The following is a 20,414-nucleotide window of genomic DNA, read 5'->3' as shown; positions in this document are numbered from 1 at the left end:
CCTTCCCTTCAGGACTTAACGCTTTGGGAAACCAAACCCAGGAAGCCAGAGGGTTTCTTTCAAACTGTCCTACTTCTCCATATACATAGTGAATTGGGAGCACGCGAAAGGGATAGAATACCAGGAAAGTTGCAAGAGTTGGTTGACATTTTATCTTCTCACAGATTTTTTTTTTTCAGAACGGGAAAGCTCTACATAGGATTAAAACATTAACTCTCTGCTTAAACATTTTTGACATTAGAATATTCAAAGTTCATATCCTTTAAATAGTGAAATCAGAACCATAGCTGAAAAGTGGGTTTTCCTGGGTGATAGGAATTATAATGTTTATAATAAAGTATATGTTTACTCCGTGTCTACATTTACTGTATTTTATATGTTTTCTATATTATACTCAAGATTTTTTTAAAAGTCACAGCTGTTTCTGTTAAGGCAATGAGAAATATGCTGTTTTGACACATTTCTTCCAGTGGAGGAATTTATTTAGATGAATTTTTCTAGTTGCATCTACAATATAAGATTTCAAACAATGATCTCCATTGAAGGAAAAGTCATTACTGTAGTGATTTTTTTTTTTTTTTTTTTTTTTCCAAGCATGGTTGGATGAGGAAGAATTACTTTCTGGCTACATCTGAGTACATGACAATAGCCAAGCAACAATATTGTATTCCTGTGTTCTCAGTAAAAAGAGAAACTGCTAGTAAATCTCTAACCAGGTATTTTAATTATGTTGCACTAGACTCCATAAATTGGCAAGAAGTTTCAAGGCATTTAAATACAAGATCAAAACTTTTTTTAAATGATTTTTATTTTTTCCATTATAGCTGGTTTACGGTGTTCTGTCCATTTTCTCCTGGACAGCAAGATCAAAACTTTTAATCGATGGGTTTGACTAAGAAGGCCTTGCTGAAGGGGTGCGGATCTCTCTCGTGTATTTACATCATAACCTTATGCTGTTTTCAGCTGCGTACATAGTGGAGACTAATCAGTAAGCTGAGACAGTGTGGAAGGAAGCAGAAGCTTTATTTGTTTTTCAGCTCTAGCGGGCATAGTTTACATCGGTCGAGCCCAGAAGATGTAAATTCCTAGTGGATGCCATGATGCAATAATCCGTAGGTCTCAAGTAGTGTTGCCCAAGTGTTGACTTATTAGATAATGCCTTAAAAATTACATTTTTCATTACTGGCAACAGGATTAGGTGGGTTTTATCCTGTGAGAAGACACATGCGGACAGTAGATGCTGATGTGGTGATGAAATTTTGTCAAAATGTAATTTCCTGCGACTAAATCTCGTGACAGGTGCATCGTATTTCTGGGTTCAGAAGTTATTCCCCAATGACGTAACTAGAGAGAATGTATCCCGGGAACATCACGGGTTGATATTTGCACAGCCCTTCTCCAGGGATATGGTTTGCTTTTTTTGTTTCCAGTTTATGAGTGCTACAAATGAGGTTTTATAAAACATCGTAGCAATATTTGCCTCATATGGTTGGTGTGAGTCCCTTGGAGTTGCATACATAAAGTACATTAAACACCCATTACCCATGTCATCTTTTTCAGTGCGTATTACAGTCTTTATCGTTGTATTTTTATGTGTCACTCAACAGATATTTGTTGCATTTAATGACTGCAGGAGCCTAGTATGGTATTGCTTTTTTTTTTTTCAACATATTCCTAAATTATAAAAATTATGAATATACATTCATACATTATGCGTATGCCTGCAGACTAATATACACAGTTGCCCTTCTGCAAGGAGTTGCTTTATTCAAACTCAGCCTTTCTAGACTGCAGGTGTGTTAGAGACAGGGGTAAAGGCAGATGTACTACAGTCCTGTGAGGCATATGCTAAGGTCTGTCTATAATATTACGAGAGTTCCTTTCCAGCAAAACTCCTTACAGCCATTGTGAACAGTTCTGTTTCTGGAACTTTAGTTTCGCAGTTCTTTGGCATTAGATAATACCTTGCTGGGATCCATTAACCCAGCATAATCAGCTCTTTTCTGCACTGTATTTGGCTCTCAAAGCTTTTTGGCTGTCTCCAGAGATCAAAAGTACCGTCAAAGGGCCAAACTGGCTGCTAGAGAGACCATGTGAAAGAATATGCCCAGGCTGAGAAGGCAGTTGGAAGAAAGAAATGGGAAGTTAAGAAGGCATTCCAAAAATGCTGGCGACAATGGCTGCGTGATTGGACTAAGTATGCAGACCCCAAAGTGGCTGCAAGGGGTGGGGGTGGGAGGGCCAGACAGTCCTCACTGAGGGTGTCTGTTAAAAATCCGTATTGTTTACTCAGTAGCTAAACTTTATGCACACATGCGCGCCCGCACACACACGCACACACACACACACCCTTGTATAAAGATAAATTGTTGTGAACTTCAGACTCTCTCTATTTCCAGACCTCTATTGCCTGTTTATAGTTCTGTTCCCATCCCCTCCACGTCAGCCTTCCCTCTCTTTTTCCCACTTTCCCTTTTCCCTCTACTCCTAAATGGATGGCGCCAGCAGGTAACATTAGTGGCTGAGACGTGTGTTGACCAGGATTTACAAGAAAGGCTTTGAAAAGCAGTATTCTGAGGTCTTAAAGGGGAAGGTATATGATGGAACGGATATATCTTTTTATTTCTTGCTCTTTGAAGGTACTACTTGTGGCAGATTACAAGGATGGTTTCAGAGGGGCCCAGAGCAAAAGATTTCAGCATCTGGTGAAGCCAGATTTTTTTTTCTCTCCTCATAGGGCCTCCAGTCTCCACCCTTCTGCATCCATGCAGGTTGGCACATGTGACAAAACTGGATAGAGTTTGTTCCTGTGCTAAGCTCTTCATTCAGCCATTCTGGCTAAGAGCCAGAATGTAAAATGAAAAACATACCGTGTACCCTAAACTTTTCCCCTATTTTATATAAGTTGGCAGTTTACGTGGCTCCAGACTTTTGGCAAAGTATGGCCTTCCTACCTACGTTCAGGCCTGGCCATAGGAAGCTGTGTTAAGCTGTATGTGGGTATCTTTTAAGAACATTCTGATAGTTTGCATTGTGAATTCAGGAGAAACTTGAAAGTAAGATCTCCGGAGTTTTTGAAAGGCTAGGTTTTCCTTTCTTTTTTTGGAAAGCACATGAAAGCAGATCTGGTGTCTCTGGCAATTAAAGAGATAAGCCTGGGGTGCATTTTTGTGTTGTTTTGTTTTTTACCTTGCTGTCTCCCCATCAGGTCTTTATTTCTAAGTAGAAAACGGACATTCTCTGTCATTTAGGGGCAGAGTTAATAATTGCGAAATGAATAGAAAGTCTCCTGGTAAAATTCCAGTCTGCATTTGGTAATCTTCAACTTACCTGAAAGCCATTCTGGGCATGGTGAGGGCTGACCGGTCCCAGCCATACTCTCCTTCAAAAAGGAGCAAGAGAAGGGGGTAAAAAGTTGCATTTGTCAATGTTTATTACCTTGTGTGGATTTTGTTTTATTTATTTATTTTTTTTGGCTTTTTAGGGCCCCACCCACAGCATATGGAGGTTCCCAGGCTAGGGTGTGAATCGGAGCTGCAGCCGCCAGCCTGCACCACAGCCACAGCAACGCCAGATCTGAGCCGCGTCTGTGACCTACACCGCAGTGCCCTGCAGCAGCGGATCCTTAACCCACTGAGCAAGGCCAAGGATCGCACCTGCATCGTTTTGGATATGAGTCAGATTCATTTCCGCCGAGCCACAACGGCAACTCCGAGATGACTTTTCCCTCGTGTGGATTTTAAAGTCTAATTACTGTCCTCACAGTGGACATGGATCATTACTGCTGCGTATCGATCGTATCACAAAGCGTGTCCTGTGTCCCTTCACTTATTTAGAAACATGGTGACCTGTTAATTAAGGTTCCCCGCCATCTACCCTGTCCTACATTTGTAGATGTCACTCCGACTACCCCTTTGCAGACACCTGATGCTTCTAAGGAAGCCACATTCCTCACGTGGTCTGTCCAGGGCTGCTCTCATCCTCCGGGTGCTGTTTGGTTCTGTGCCCTCAGCAGGAAGTGTGCTTTGTCCCTTCCATTCATTCCGATCCTATTTGGGGAGTTCTCTCTTGATGCCAGCCCTTGCGCTAGGCTCTGGAGATGCTGAAACACCATACCCATTTCCACACCCCCAGACTATGCCATTTCTTCCAAACCAAGCCTAGTGTGTCAGCAGGGTACTTCCTTTACTTTCCCAGGTGGAAGCCGCGTCCCTCCCTCCTCAATGCATCTAGAGCTTTTTGCCCGTGTGCATCTATCATGGAATTCACTCTGTTTCTTTGTATTCTATCTGGGAATGGAACTTACCTTCCTTGGTAGAATTTCTAGAAAGAAGAGCCTATAGCAGAATTCACCTTTGTATCCTCTGTAGTGCCTAATGCAGCCATTTACTCGTTTAACAGGTATTTATTGCTTAGCTCTGTGCCACCTCCTGCTCAGGACATTCTATAAATATTGATATTTATAGAGACCTTTGGGGTGCCTGAAAAATAGAGACCTCAGAAGGACTATCTGGTATTAAGACTTGAGAGCAAAAGAGGCTTTAGGAGGTTGAAAAGGTGTTCCTTCTCTGGGGATAAATGAATAACGCATCCTGAGGTCTGGCTTTTGAAATTTCATAGGAGAAATGTTGTGTTTCTGGCAGAATAACTTATTTCTATTAGATCTACATCGGAACCTTTCTCTTTATTTAATGATCAACCAGGTCTCTTGGGCTTGGATATCCTTTTGCATCTGAAATTCTCCTGTCAAACAACGTCATGTTAAAAACCGATTTCGGATTTTGTAAGGTTGATCCCTGCAACTTCCAGTTCTAAAATCTGCAGCTGACTTTTAATTCAAATATGTAAGCATAGCCTGCCTGTAACCTGTGTGCCATACTTCGTAGTTGTTTTACACAGTAACTGTAGTGGATGTTTTTGGTTTGAGCATAAGAACATCAAGATGTTTTATGTTTTTGAGTTGCTAAACATCTGAAACCTCCAAATCATATTGATTTGTTTGCTGACTTAATATTGACTCTTTTCCGTTTGTGATTGCTTTAGACCCTTGCATTAAAAAAAAAAAAAGAAGTTAAATACTGTTTGTTGATTTTACCTACGTACACAGTACTGTTTGTGCCTGTGACCCCAGCTTATCTGGTGCCATCCCTTTTTAAAGAAAAACCCGAAAAAAGTGATCATCATTTTGAGATGCCGATGATGACGAATTCTTTCCTTTTCCTTTTCAGAATGAAGACCTAAATGACCTCAGCAAATTCTCCTTTAAACTCATGGGTACCCAGACTCTATTTCATGATTCACAACCAGGACCTCACACCTTCCTCCTCAGTAGATGGTACGATGCATCCATTTCAGTTTGTTTACTTTACACAATCCTCAGGAGTTTGTTGACTGAACTGCACGCTCTCTATCGTGCCAAGAAAATAAATAAATAAATAAAAAGCACTGTGACACCAGAACAATGAACCTGCATAAACTTCATCTTCGACCTTAAGGACTTAGCTGGCCACCTGAGCTGATGGGCCCTCCACCATGCCACGGGAGAATGGGTTTACGCTCATTGCATTTACAAGACACATTTCATCTGCTGCTGAAACTGTGTGCGACAGAGCATCATTGTAAATTATTTCATACGAAACTGTTCGCGTTGGGTGGAGAGAGTATTAAATATTTAACATAGGTTTTTGATTTATATGTGTAATTTTTTTAATTAAAATGTAACTTTTCTTACAGCACATCTCTTTTTTGGATGTGGAACTGAGGTATATACAGTGTTCTGTTGTAAAGAGTGGAGCAGAGGCTTAAAACAAGGCTAACAGCGTAGACTAGGGTACGATCCTTGTTTTAAGATTGTAATTCAGAAAAATAATATAATAAGAATCATAGTGCCATAGATGGTTCTCAGTTGTATAGTTATATTTGCTGATAACTTGTCGTGTAATATAGCCCTGATGTTGAGCTGAGATCCTTCCAAGAATTGATCTTCATTTTGTAATTTTTTTTTTTTTTTTTTTTTCTGTAAGGCAGTAGGCCATGTTAATGAAACTGAAGAAGGATAGAGGCTACTGGGTATTTTCAAGTGTCAGCTTGAACTTGGCCATTGAATGGAAGCAAAATTGCAAAAAAAGGAAATCAGAGTCTTCCATTGTATATACTGTAAAGAGGAGGAGACATGGGGGATCCCTTTGAATCAAAAGCTCTCTTTGGAATGAACAATGTGGGTGTTTGTAAATTCTGGAAATTTCTTTCTATTCATAATAAACTAGAGACTGTTGATCTTTCTTCTCCCCCTCCCCCCACTTCTGTAAGCTTCCTGTTCCATTGGCACCATTTGTTTTTTCCCTGTTGCACACGTTAGGATCGGTCATGTCCTGCATTGTCTCAAGAAAGATGTTAAGACAAGTGAGTGCTTGTCTTTAATGTCCAACCAACCATAAATTAAAATTCCAGAAATTAGTTTTTTAGCATGACCAGGGCCACATACATATCCCCTTCCTGAAGACTCTTTAACTCATGTTTTTCTGAGAACGTCCAGTGTGACGTCACGTAACTGAATGTAACTTGGTCCATGCGGCCAGGTGGCTCCTGGCCTAGTGGTGATTCGTTCATACAGCCCAGTGCATGGAGAGCTTGTCCACGCTTCAGGACCTGCTACTGAAACATCTAGCCAGCAGTGAAAACGTTAATCCTTTTCTTGTTTGGAAACTACACCCAACCTGGAATTTCTTCCTTATGAACGAGAAATGGCAGTGAATGTACTTAAAAAAAAAAAAAAATTACCTAGAGAGTTGTGAATCTTTTTACCAGGAAACCTAAAGGTGAAGTGAATTGAGCCTAATTTCAGGCTCCCTCCGAGGGCGTCCTGGTAAACTCTCTGTCAGGAATGCCCAGCCCTGCTGTTGAGAAAAGCAACATTTTCTTTCACGGAAGGGGTTGAGTTCCCTGGGTAGGGGAGGGGATGCCAGGAAAGGGCCAGGGTTGGGGGCCATTGCCGTGGCCGCTGCCTCCCGTACCCACGGATCGGGGAATGCACCCCAACTCTACTCAAAAGGGAGTGGAGATCAGTGGAACCCCTCACTGCTGAGGCCTGTGTTACTGTTAATTCCACCGGATGGCATGGACCTCACAGACTGTTGTACAATGTTCATTGTTGCAGATTCTAATCGTTTGCATGCTCATCAATTTCTAAGATGAAATAGGTCTGTAGTCATAAGAATCCATTGTTTTCGAGGAACTTGCTGAATGACACCGTTTCCTATCAGGAGAGAACAAGACCGATTTTACAAGTCTGATAGGAAAGCTTTTATCTTATTTTTTGTTAAACTCTTGGATCAAAAAGCCTTTCTTAGTCAAATTAACGTACTTTTTTTTTTTTTTTTTCAAGTATTCTGACTCATACTCTTGCTTGTGTAGGGCGAAAGCAAGCTGTCCCACTCTCTTCCATTGAGGCCATAAGTAGTTAACAGGAAATCAACCAACCACGTTGGCCCCAACCATTTCCCTGTAAAGGTGGCTATTACTTCTCAAGGAACCTGAACTTTGAATATGTTATTACCAAGATACCTCTGCATGTGGGACTGTCAACATACCTGGGGTGAGAACAAGGACCCAGACTGGAAAAACCATCTCTCTTGGTTTCTAGTTCTCTGATGTTTTGGTGAGTCAAATGGCGTACAGGTAGAAATTCTTATTTAAGCTGCTCCTCGCCATCCCTGAGTGGGGTTTGAGGCTGGTATCAAACCTCATCCCTTTAAAACTGGAAGTTGCTGGTATTTAAGGCAAAAACTCATGCTCTGTCTCCATGAGGGGTTGACCTTGAGCACCATCAGCTGCTAAGTCCTTGTGTTCAGTTCCTATTCAGGAGACTTGGCTTTTATCCATTTCAAAGTATTTGTAGGTCAGCCAAGGGCTTCCATGAATAGGGCTTCTAGTGGCCTCTGGGTAACTACAAGTGAGGGGCTTTTTCTTCATGAGACCAACCTTTCACAGTGTTCTTTCTTAGAGACTTAGGCAGAGTGTTAAAATTCTCCTTTGTGGGAAGAACAAATATGTTCTATGACTTTGATGATATCTTTATTCTGGGGGAAAAAAGAAAAGGTCCTAGAACCCTTAAAAGTGAAGAGAATCCATTAATGATCAACCACCTGAGTCAATAATGACGATTCAGTACTGATGTTACCTCTGTGGCCACTTCTTGCTCACTTGCAAAGGTCAGGGACTCTCTTGACTAAGTTGAGTGCAAAAATGGATTTTCTAAAAATCGTCTAGCCACAAGGAGTTTTTTTTTTTTTTTTCTTTTTAACTTTTCTTTCCCTAACTCTTGTCTCCTAGCCTTCTTTGACATGAGACATTTAAAGTATATTAAACCATTTTACTATACGGTAAAAACCCGTATCCGACACTACCAAAGCCCTGTTTTGCTCAGTCTTGCATCCTGAGCTTGATAGGCTGTGTAGTTGAAAACCTTCATTTTATTCACTGCAGGTGGTTTCAAAATGGGGGAGGGGAGCCCAGCGTCCACTGACAACAAGAGCCACAAAACACAGACTTGGTGGGAGGTGTTCCAGCCACGTCAGCAGAGCTCTGTAGGTCAGCCTGTCACACAAGGAGGTGCTGAAACTAGAAACACTGTGGGAATTCAGACCTTGATTGAAGAGAGAGGACCCCTCTAGAAGGCACGGGAAGGAGAAGAGATGGAGGCCAGGTGGGAACTCGCTCTTTACAGTGACTTGACAAGGGAATTAGTGTTCCTAGGACCTTGAGTGTGTTAGATGGAGGTAATGCTGCCTTCGTATGGGCAGCTGAGAAATTTGAGAGGAAGCAGTAGGCATTTCTAGGGATGTGAGGAAACATGACCTTGCCAACAGGAAAAGAAAGACCCCCGCTCCGTGAGTGTAGTCATGGCGGGCAAATAGAGCCTTGCAGTCAGTAGACCATCCAGGGGTTAAACTGGGTGCCTTTGGTCATTTCCAAAGCCAGGCCAGAGGAGGTCGCAGGGGTCCTTCGTCGCTCTCTGAGTCAGTCTCCCAGGGCTGGAGAGACAAAGGGTGGGTCAGATGGCACGTTGGATTCCTTCCCTGCTTGTACCCAGAGCATCAAATTAAGTGCTGGGAGGAGGTGGGATGATACTGGAGGTGTTCGACCCTCCTCTTAACGAATTCGTCAGTAATCAAGAACTTAGAATTAGCTAATATGATTAGAAAAACAGGGCAGAGCTGGAAAGTTGTCTTTTCCTAGTCTGTTGATGATTTGGCATCTGTGATATATACACCAAGAGATCTAGTATGGCAGACTTTTGCTATGCGCCTGGCCTTTCAATCTTGCTCTTAATTTTTGTGGTTTATCTTCCCAGTGGCACCAATATGTCACATGATAGGACAGAGTTCAGTAATCAGGAAAACCAGTCTCTATAGACGTCTTTACTGCTGTTTTCCTTTTTTTTTTTTTTTCTTTTTAGAACTTTGCTATTGGCTTAAGAATGCAGTTCCCGGAACCATTTTTTCTCACTGAGTTCTTTCCTTACACCTCTTGGCTACAGGGTGGGCCAAATCAAATACATATCTATTTTTTTCCTTTAATGTCTGTGCAGTTGGGTTTTTCATCTTAAGATGGTGGTGCTGATTTGGGTGCTACGTCATCTGTGTTCAAAAGGACCAATGCATGGTCTGTATTGCTACCAAAACATTTATTGTAAATATGTGTATAACATATGTATTATGTATATATGTAATGGGTACCAGGCCAGGTATATATTTTTATTTAGATTCACTTTTTTCCCAGTCTTCTTTATAGTGTTATGCTTTTCAGTCCCCCCCCCCCCACCCCCGATGCTGTCTGGTACTTAGAACTGTAGTGTCTTCATCGTTAATTAAAGAAAACTGTCTAAATGAGTTCACGGATGTGAATGCTAGTGATCCTTCATGTTTTTGATTTATGGGACATGAAACTGAAACTGCCAATTAAAGTTTTTCCGGGGCATTCGATTGGGTAAGAGCAGTGTATACCATCGAACCTACGTTAATAAATGATTTTGGAACGGAGAGGTGTGCCTCACCCTGTCCCTCTTCACTTGGCTTTCAATGGCCAAGAGTATAAAGAAAAAGACCTGGAAAGAGGGTGAGTTTCTTGTGGTGGCTAGAGGGAAAGGAGAGCCAAAAAATCCATCCTTCCTGGGGTGGAAAGATATGAGTTCTGTTTGTTGGGAGGCACGAGGACAGCCTTGTCCACCTTCAGTGTGCACGTAGATCGCCGAAGCTCTTGTTCTGATGCAGATTGCCCTTGAGGAGGCCTGGGGATGGGACGGGGGGCCTGAGATGGTTCGTATCCTCTGGGTAGCTTTGGAAAAACACCAGCGATGGAGTTCTCTTGTAGCACAGGGGGTGAAGGATCCGGCATTGCCACCGCTGTGGCGCAGGTTGGATTCCTGGCTCAAGAACTTCCACGTGCGGCAGACACAGCCAAAACCAAAAACCAGGGGCCAGGCCAGCTCCAGAGATGGTGATTTCTTTTGTCTGCGGTGGGTCCAGGCCTCAGGTGTTGCCGCGGCTGCTTTTTGTGCTCCCCAGAAGACTCCAGCACATGATCAGGGTCAAGAGCCACTGCAGGGAGGTGTTGCCCAAATTGTCTGATGACTAGAGCCACTTAGAAAGGCTGATTCCCTAGGGCTGTCTGGGAATATGTGTTTAAACAGGGGACTCTCGTGATGGGCAAGTTTGGGAAATCCTGGTTTCTGGTCAAGCAGAGTCTTTTGGATTGTTACCACTAGAAGGGCTGGAAAAACCCTTTTCAAAAACAACAATGGTTTTTGAAACTAATAAAGCAGGTTGCCAGTGTACAGGAGCCAACTCCCCCACTCCTCCCAAATTGAGCTTTCCTGCTTAAACAATTGAAATAGGTGATTGATCTGTCTTATGTTATTAGGGTGGACTCAGGTTATTAAACATTTGGAAACAGCTTTGAGGTTTTTTTGTTTGTTTGTTTTTGGTTTTTTTTTGTTTGTTTTTTTGCTTTTTTTTAGGGCTACACCCGAGGCACACAGAGGCTCCCAGGCTAGGGGTCCAATTAGAGCTACAGCTGTTGGCCTACACCACAGCTCACGGCAAAGCCAGATCCTTAACCCACTGAGTGAGTCTACAGATCAAACCCGCAACCTCATGGTTCCTAGTCAGATTCGTTTCTGCTGAGCTACGACAGGAACGCCTGAGATTAATTAAAAAAAAATTTTTTTTTTTTTTTAATGAGCGCGATGCTCCATTGAGAGTAAAAAGGCTGGGTTTTCTGTCTTTTTTGTCCTTATTTGGTACACAGGCTAGAGGAGTCTTCCTTCTGCTTAGTGTTGTAAATGATATGTTTATTGTTAAGAAGCAGCACACAACATGACTGAATAAATGCTTCAAGTCATTATTTCATCTTCACTTTATATTAGCTTCCTCCGTTTATTTTAAAAAAAACAACTGGTTTTTTTCTCTCCCAGTGGTATTGCAAAGCAAACATCCCTCTAACTTCCATTGAAATTACAAGTATCAGTATTGTACATCACTAATTAGTATTAATTTGAGGGAAGTCTAGTTGGGGTGAATTCATGGTGCAATTTACAGCGTAATTGTCTTATTACCTTTATACATATTCAGAAACAAACTATAGCAAGTAAAATGTTGTCAACAAAGTGCCTGCGAGAATTACCAGTCAAGGAGCATTTGTAATTACCTGTATAATAGAGCTTATAATTCTGTTATAAACAGTAGTTTTATTCTGCATTCCTTCTAGGTTAGCCATCAGGATTTACAGCAGTCATCTCATTTTATCCTTCCAGCAACTCAGAGGCAGATACATCATTATTCTTATTTCGCAGATGGGAGAGCAGAAGAGAGAAGGGGCATGGCTGTGGTCACCGGCTACTATGGGCTCCAGCAGTCGCTCAGCCATGGACTGCTTCACGGCATAGTCCATATTCTCATCAATGCCACTGCAAGTCTCTGGTTTCCAAAAACTTAAAAATAAGTTCTTTACATTAAAAACATTATCACTTCTGAGTTCCTGTTGTGGCTCAGCAGGCTAACACCCCAACATAGTGTCTGTGAGGATGCAGGTTCAATCCCTGGCCTCGCTCAATGGGTTAAGGATCCAGTGTTACCACAAGCTGCATCATAGACTGCAAATGCAACTTGGATCCCACGTTGCTGTGGCTGTGGTGTAGGCCCGAAGCTACAGCTCCGATTCAACCCCTAGCCTGGGAACTTCCATCTGTGGCAGGTGCAGCCGTGAAAAGAAAACAATAACAACCAAAAAACGTTATCACTCCAGAGTTCCCTGGTGGCCTAGTGGTTAAGGATCTAGCATTGTCACTGCAGTGCTGTGGGCTCAATCCCTGGCCTGGGAACTTCCACATGCCGTGCATGAGGCCAAAAAGAAAAAAAATCACCACCCAAACTATCTTGTTACTAGCATACTGAGCAAATATGACCTCCCATGAGCCTGAGAGGAAAGCTCTGTCCAGTGTACATACGTTTCACCCTATGAAATAAGAGGCCCTTATCACATTGATTTCCGTTCTTTATCTTTGTGTTTAGTTCATTCGTGTCAAAAAGCTTTTTCTGACTCCTGATTTGTTTCCTCAAGAAGTTCACCCCTGGGGCTCCCGTTGCGGCTCAGCAGGTTAAGAACCTGCGTGGTATCCATACGATGCGGGTTTGATCCCTGGCCTCACTCACTGGGCTAAGCATCTGTGGTGTAGGTCACACATTTGCCTCGGATCCTACATTGCCATGGCTGTGGCGTAGGCTGGCAGCTGTGGCTCCAATTCAACCCCTAGCCTGGGAACTTCCATATGCTGCAGGTGCAGCCCTAAAAAACCAACCAACCGACCAACCAAACAAAAAACCCCCACCTCTTTTTAGCACCAGAATAGAGAGAGAACTCTATTTTAGGAAGGCACCAGGGCAGTAGGTGAAACGGGAAAGCCACAAAAAAAAAAAAAAAGAAGCAAACACCTGTGTTTTCAGTCATCAGGTTTTACACATGGCCTGCTGTAAACCTGTTAGATCAGAACCCCTTACGTTCCCTACAAAAGATGCCAATGATGTGGCAAATGAGACTGGCCCTAGGAAAAAAAAAACGGTCACGTGAGCTGGAGCGAGCCCTCACCTGAAGCGATGGAGTGGTCGAAGCTTCTCCAACACACAGTCTTCTCAGTCACACCCCTTGCCCGGGAGGAAAAGGCTTCCTGACTCGCTTAAGGTCCCTGGCTGGATCTGAAAATTAAACGGACCAAGACAAATTAACAGGAGAGATGCCAACAGATGTACGCGTACCGAGTTTTCCACGCAAGGGGAGACTTTCTAAAGGATGCCCTGAAGAAAGAGCTAGCTGACTAGCATTACGCTGGGGTTGATGGAGAATGGACACGGGCGGAGGACTAGGACAGGTTAAGGAGTGCGAGGTAGCGGTCCAGCCAGGAGGGGGATGCGGATGGGTTCGGGGGCGGGGCGCGGGGGGAGGGACTCTGCTAGACCTGTTTGTTCGCATTCTTCTTGGCAGCTCTTTGTCTTTGCAGATAAGGATGCGCCTCCTTTCCTCTGGGTGTAGGGAGGGCACCTCTCACATGAGGGTTTTATGACCTATTTCAGGAGAAGAGGGGAGGGAGAAGGTCAGAGTGACCTTCCTGCTTGAGCTGTTTCTCAGATGCCTTCAGCTTAAAATATTCAGTGTGCCAAAGGGCTGTGTTGGGGGATGGCATCTCTGAACCCCATAACCCACAGTGCTCCTCAAAGCCTGGACTGTACACTCCCCGTGCAGAATTTCCTGGAGGGCTTATAGCAGAGATTTTAACAGGGGCCTCAGGAAACTAAATTCGTAACAAGTTGTTTCCCCAACACAGAGGCACACACTCCTTCTCTCCAGGGCTGTTCTACACCCTGACCTTGGTGGAATGTGTTGTTGGCACTCACCGGGCAGTGTCCTTTCCGCTTCCTTCTCGGTGGAAGTGGCTCCAAATTGCAAGCACCACAAGCCTTCACTGTAAATGTAAGAGAAGCGATGATATTGCTGGTGTGACTCAGGGCTCCTGGAAAAACAACCTATGAAGTAGGGATTAGTAAAAATTGGTCTAAATTTATGTAGGAAACAGCATAAAAACAAGAGAATTAGGTCGATTTGCAGGTACACACCACAGTATCCTCATTCTATATAACAAAATCCCAAACAAAGCAAAACGGAATATCTAGAATTATTAAAACGTGGTAGGTCTGATGGCAGTATGGATGATTTTTTTTGTTTTATCTTTTTTCTTCTATAAACTTTTGTCCAGTGATCATGTCTCATGTTCATAATGAGAAAGAAAACAAAATATTATAAAAAAGCACAGAGGGGGTTGGATGAGAATTTTAGTGAATCCCCACGGGCTGGAATTTTGCCATACATCACACCCCTCCCTGATCAATAAATCAGGGGTCAGCCCAATCCAGCCCAGATGCCTGTTTTTGTAAATAAAGTTTTATTGGAACATAGCTGTGCTCATTCATTTACATATTGCTTCTGGCGCTGCAATGGTAGGTTAAGTAATCTTGACAAAGACCAAACGCCACCCCCTCCAAAGTAATACACTTATTATCTGATCCTTTATAAAACTGTTTGCTCAGCCCTCTAATTAGATGTGTTTTAAGAGAGAGAATTGGGATGAGGCAAAGTCCCCTGCACTGGGCTTCTGAAATTCTCCTGTTCGAGGAACTTTCTGGAGCTCTGTGGCCACAATTATAGTGCTGTTGGACAGAGTTTATTACCTTATCTTAATTCCCTATGCTGTCGGTCATCCAAGTGCGAAAAGGTCTTCTTTACATTTCATCAACACCGCCAAGGTACTCTTCTGGTTAGGCACTTGGAACTGAATTAAAGTAAATCTGGGATGATATGTTTTTCTTGCTGTCTCAGTATTTCTAGATTAACAGATGAGAAAAAAACATTTTTTTTTTTTTTTTTAAATCATGAGTTAAAAGCTGTCTTTTTCAAATTGAGATGGAGTTTCCTTAGGAGGGTCCAAAGGCAACTCAAAGTAAGTTGTGGTCTGTAGAACAGCAGGACCCCTACCAATAGCAGAGACAAGAAAACGAGCATCCCTTTCGAGTCCCTTTTTCCAACTCGTCCTCTACTGCAGTGCGGACAAGACAGCGCCAGGAGTGTGAATTCCAGCCAGAAGACAATACCTATGAGTGGATGATAAAATAGTTGAGGATTATTGGATTTAAAAAAAAAACAACAACGAAGCATTGTTATAAATTAAGTCATTAGATAGGAACACGATACCTTGGTAGTTTTAGATTATAAAATTAAATTGGGAGTTCCTGTTGTGGCTCAAAGGTTAAGAACCCGATTAGCATCCATGAGGAGGTACGTTCAGTCTTTGGCCTCACTCAGTGGATTAAGGATCCGGCATTGCCACAAGCCGTGGTGTAGGTCTTCAGCTGCATCTCTGATTCTACCCCTATCCCGGGAACTTCCATATGCCCCAGGTGCGGCCCTAAAAAGAAAAAAAAAAAAAAAAGAAAAAAAATCCTACTATTTATTTACTCATCACACTCATGATATTATTGAGGAAAATTTATATGCAGCTCTACGGCACAAGGGCCAAGTTCTTACTCCCTTGACGTTCCTGTATTTGTTCTGGATGGGATCTCAGATCTCAGCATGTCTGGCCCACTTGTTTTATGGGTAAGAAAACTGGATTTCTGTTCCACCCCCCATTTTACGTGACTTTATTTTAAAACCATATTTATACCAAATTGATTAAAACAGATTCTCAAAGGGCTTCCATGCCCCGTTCCTGGCAAGTTCTGAGATACTCTCATGGCTCAGGATGGGGTGGGTGAAGCTCGCACGGATTGAAAAGTCCTGTCCTGGAGGGTTCCTGACATTGACCTGGATAGCCAGCTGGGTGGCAAGTAGGGAACAGGAGAGGCACTGAGATAGGACAGCCATGAGGACCTCAAAGCTGGAATGAGGAATCAAAACAGCCAATTGGAGATGCTCCAAGCCTGGCTTTCAAAGAGAGCAGAAAGCATCAGAGAATCTCGAAGGGGTCCTGCTGGGTGGAATTCTTTATTTATCTATGGTACAACTCCCTAAGAAGAGTCAAGAATCTAAGGTCCCCAGTCTCTCGCCCCTGAATTCAGAACTCCTCCTGGATCAGATATAGCGAAAACCCGAGTCACACCCACAGCTCACATTTATCAAGCATTTTGCTACATGCCTATCCCTGGTCATGGATCAACTCATGTGCCTTCATCTCAAAGATTTGTAGATATTACATGTAACACCACTTTGGAAAGTAAAAAATAAAAGTTGCCTAAGGCCACTCAGTGGGTAAATGTAGCGCTGGGATTCCAACTCGGTTCCATCCAACTGGAGAGCTTTAAGTCTAGACTTTGAACAACTGAGATATGGACACTGAACAAAAAATCCACATCTTTGAAATCCTGATGCATATTTATGACACTGCGTTGTTGGAAAATGTCCTGTTGGAAAGTTCTCTCTCTTTTTTTAATTCGTATTTCTGTTTTATTTAAAAAAATTATGATAGTTGATTTACAATGTTCTGTCAATTTTTGCTATACAGCAGAAATTATATATATATTTACAGTTATATATATATATATATACAGGTTGTATATATACATTTATACACATATATACGTTCTTTTTCTCATGTTATTTTCCATCACGTTCTGTCACAAGTTATTGGAGAGAGTTCCCCGTGCTATACAGTAGGACTTCATTGCTTATCCATTCTAAATGTAATAATTTGCATCTACTAACCCCTAACTCCCAATCCATCCTACTGCCCCCCGCACCCTGGGAAACCACAAGTCTGTTCTTTATGTCCATGAGTTTGTTTCTGTTCTGTAGATAGGTTCATTTGTGCCATATTTTATAATCCTCATTGAACTGATATCATATAATATTTGTCTTTCTCTTTCTCACTTACTTCACTTAGTGTGAGAATCTCCAATTCCATCCATGTTGCTACAAATTGTTTTGTTTTAAAGGGCTGCCTTCCTCTGTCTGGTCTTCAGGTGCTAACAGAGAAATGATAAATCTCTTTTAAAATAACTTTTGGCTTTCACATATTCCCACTGCTTTTTTTTTTGCCTGTGTCTGCAACATGCAGCGGTTTCCAGGCTGAGGATCCAACCTGAGTCCCAGCAGTGACCTGAACCACAGCAGTGACAATGCTGGATCCTTAATAGCTAGGCCACCAGGGAACTCCTCCCCTTGCTATCAATAGATGTTTAATTATGCGGCCATGTGGAAAGTTTTTGATTCCTCGTTCCTGTCCCCGGACATAACCTATACCCCTCCCCCACTCCCATCTCCCATGTCCAACTTTCTTCCCCTTCTTTTGGGGGGGGGGCTTCTGGTTAAGTTGTCATGAAAGAGATCCTCAGCTGTCTCTCATTAACCTTTTCAAGTTCAATTCCTGATAAAGAGCTTCTCCTCATAGGGTTAAATTCAGCTTCTCATTTGCTTTTCACAGAAGATGGCAGCCAAATACACACACGCACACACCATACCACACCACTCATACACACACACACACACACATACACACACATGCATGCACGCACACCACAGCCCCCCTCCTTCCCCGCCCCACCATAAAATTCAAGGAGGAAAAGTTAATGATGCATCTAAAACAGCTAACTTGTTTTTAACATCAGCAGAATGTTTCTGGTTTAAATTCCAATAGTTCCTTTAACTTTACATCCCCCCCCATCTCATCACCAGCACACACAAATTATTCCAGTTAGTAGGGTCCCCTGCCCCATCAGTTAAAAAAAAAAATGTAGATTTCTGAATCTGGTTTACTTTATCTGTTGTAAAAGAAGTAAGTTTGGCTGAGCTCAACACACTTCTTCCTGAGTAGAGTCACCCTCCTTTTTGTGTTTGCTGAAATGTTTGAAAGATGGGAATCCGACGGGGGTGTTCCTTTCAGTGACTGTGGGAGACTGCGGCTCTCATCGTTGCTTTGCCCCTAACTGAGTGATTTGGAGCAAAGCACTTCTCTCCGGCTCTCTCCTTCTTTGTTTATAAAATATGAGGCTTATCTGATCTTAACATGGGATTCAAAAATTTGTCAACACTCTAAAATCAAACCTAGTGTTTTCCTGGGTATGGCTATAACTTCCAGGAGGCTCATTAAAGAGGCAAAGCAGAGATGGTGTCTTCGAATCATAGAATTTCATGATCTTTATGATGTCCTAGCAAATTTGATAAAGTTAGGGACTGGCTGAGGGCAAAATATTAGGTGAGTGAATTTTGTTCCTATTTTTTTCTCTGCTCAGCTCTACACATGGGTTGAGGTTGGGCGTTCCCCCTTCACCAAATGTTTTCTTGGGATCCAGGGACTTTCTGGAGTCGAAAACACATCTGATAAACTATTTTTCCCCGCAAAGATATATGAAATGCATTTGGCTCAAAAAAGAAAATCTACCCAGAAGGACGAGAACAATGGGAACTAATTGTTAATCGCAGGGTTTTAGGTGTCCACATGGAGAGATGTTTAGTGGGAGAGCTTTTGTTTAGTTGGAGAAGATTTAGTGCTTTACAGGCAATGAGTCTTGAAAGAATATGGTAAGGGGGTCCCTTTTCTCTTTATGAAATTAAGATAAAGATTTAGGATTTTCTGGTGTGGCTCATCTGATTAAGAACTTGACTAGTATCTAGGAGGATTCGGGTTCAATCCCTGACCTCGCTCAGTGGGTTAAGGATCTGGCATTGCCACAAGGTGAGGCATAGTTTGCAGATGAGGCTAGGATCCTATGTTGCCGTGGCTGTGGTGTAGGCCACAGCTGCAGCTTCAATTCGACTCCTAGCCTGGGAACTTCCACATGCCACAGGTGCAGCCTAAAAAGAAAGAAAAAGAAAAGATAAAAGTTTACTTTGACAATGACATAAAGCATGCATGTTTGCAATCAAGAAACCTTATTTGCAGAGTTTCTGAATAATTGTAATTCTGGAAAACTCCATCAGAGCTAAACTTGTTCTCCTTCGTTTTGGGGGGATGGGTCCCTGCTTGGCTGTTGCCCTGAAGTCTTGCCTGGGATCAACACCCCTGGGCTCCCATCTCTGAAATCAGCTTTTGTAGGCAACCACCTACTCGTACGTGAAGTTGGCTCTGACCACCCTCTAATGACCCTTGCTTAACTATTGGCAGAAAAAGAACCAAAGCAGGAAAGAATGAAAGAATTTCCTTCTGGCTGACAAACAACTCCTACTTGTTGCTACTAATGGAAATCTATTTTTACTCTTTCATGCCCCAGCAGTGGAGTTGATCTTCATGACACAAAGAAACCCTCAGCCAAAAATGTAAAAACAGCATTTCTCTTTGGAGATTATACACTCAAAATAGCTTCTTTAGGAAAACCCCATTGCAGGTAAGAATACTATGCCCACTGCGTGTGTTCTATCAAAATGTTGAGCCGCCAATGAAAACGTAATCACTTATCAAAGATTTTCACCGAAGATGAAATCTTCCATTTAAGTTTTTCTACGTGGTTGTGGAGTGATGAGGGTTTTGGTTTTTTTTAACTTACTAGATTACTGATTTACTACAAAGGATTTTAAAAGGTCCGAATTAGCAGCCAGAGGAAGAGATACACAGGGCAAGCATGTGGGGAGAGGCATGACACGGTGATGAGTTTTTATTGCAGAAAAGTTTTTATTGCACCCCCTGTGGCGCAATGGGTTAAGAATTCAACTGTAGCGGCTTGGGTTGCTGCAGAGGCTTGGGGTTCCATCCCCGGCCTTGTGCAATAGATTAAAGGATTGGGTTTTGCTGCAGCTGTCGCTCAGATTTAGTCCCAGACCTGGCTATTTCCATATGCTGCAGTATAGCCATTAAACAAACAAACAAACAAACAAACAAACAAACAAGCAAACAAAACCCAGTGGGGGCTATATTGCTGAGGCAGTCCCAGACCAACCTGGAAATTCCATTTACCAGCTATGAGACCGTGGGAAAAATTCTTAACGTCTTGGAGCCGTAGTGTTTCCATCTGTGACGTGGGGATGATATTTGCTTTACAGAGGTTTGGAGAGCATTCAAGGCACTCTCACCATATGCAGAGCATGTGGAATTGTGCTTCGTCTGCAGCTGGCACCGTGCACATTACAGACCTTGTTGGATAATTTAAATTCTAAACATCTTTACAACTTTTGGACAAAATCTCTTTCTTTGTGCCAAAACGGTGGGGTCTACCTTCATTATGACTGTGACGTTTCAAAGGCCTTGGACATAAGCATCTTCCTTGCTTCGCGTTTTCCTTGGCCTGTGTACAAAGGAAAATTTATGGTGAAGCCATAGATGGAATATTGCCACTATGGCTCTCTGTCTCAGAAACACACTCATACAACTCTCTGAGCAC

General features: G+C 42.5%; 1 protein-coding gene across 6 annotated transcripts in view; it reads left to right on the top strand.

The window, feature by feature from the left end:
• Positions 1-9,890, top strand: part of IRS1 (insulin receptor substrate 1) — a 66,473-nt gene extending 56,583 nt beyond the window's left edge. For 3 of the 6 annotated variants that reach the window (XR_014828786.1, XR_001300507.3, XR_014828784.1), the window contains one exon: positions 5,229-6,281. The gene's annotated coding sequence lies outside the window, so the exon portion shown is untranslated. 6 annotated transcript variants of the gene reach the window in all.
• Positions 9,891-20,414: the final 10,524 nt, after the last annotated feature.

Source organism: Sus scrofa, chromosome 15 (assembly GCF_054392235.1).
Source record: "Sus scrofa isolate SSC_HxYL_T2T_F1_AM1 chromosome 15, Sscrofa_HxYL_maternal_Yorkshire_Landrace_v2.0, whole genome shotgun sequence".
NCBI lineage: Eukaryota > Metazoa > Chordata > Mammalia > Artiodactyla > Suidae > Sus > Sus scrofa.
This window is presented reverse-complemented; position numbering and strand designations above follow the sequence as displayed.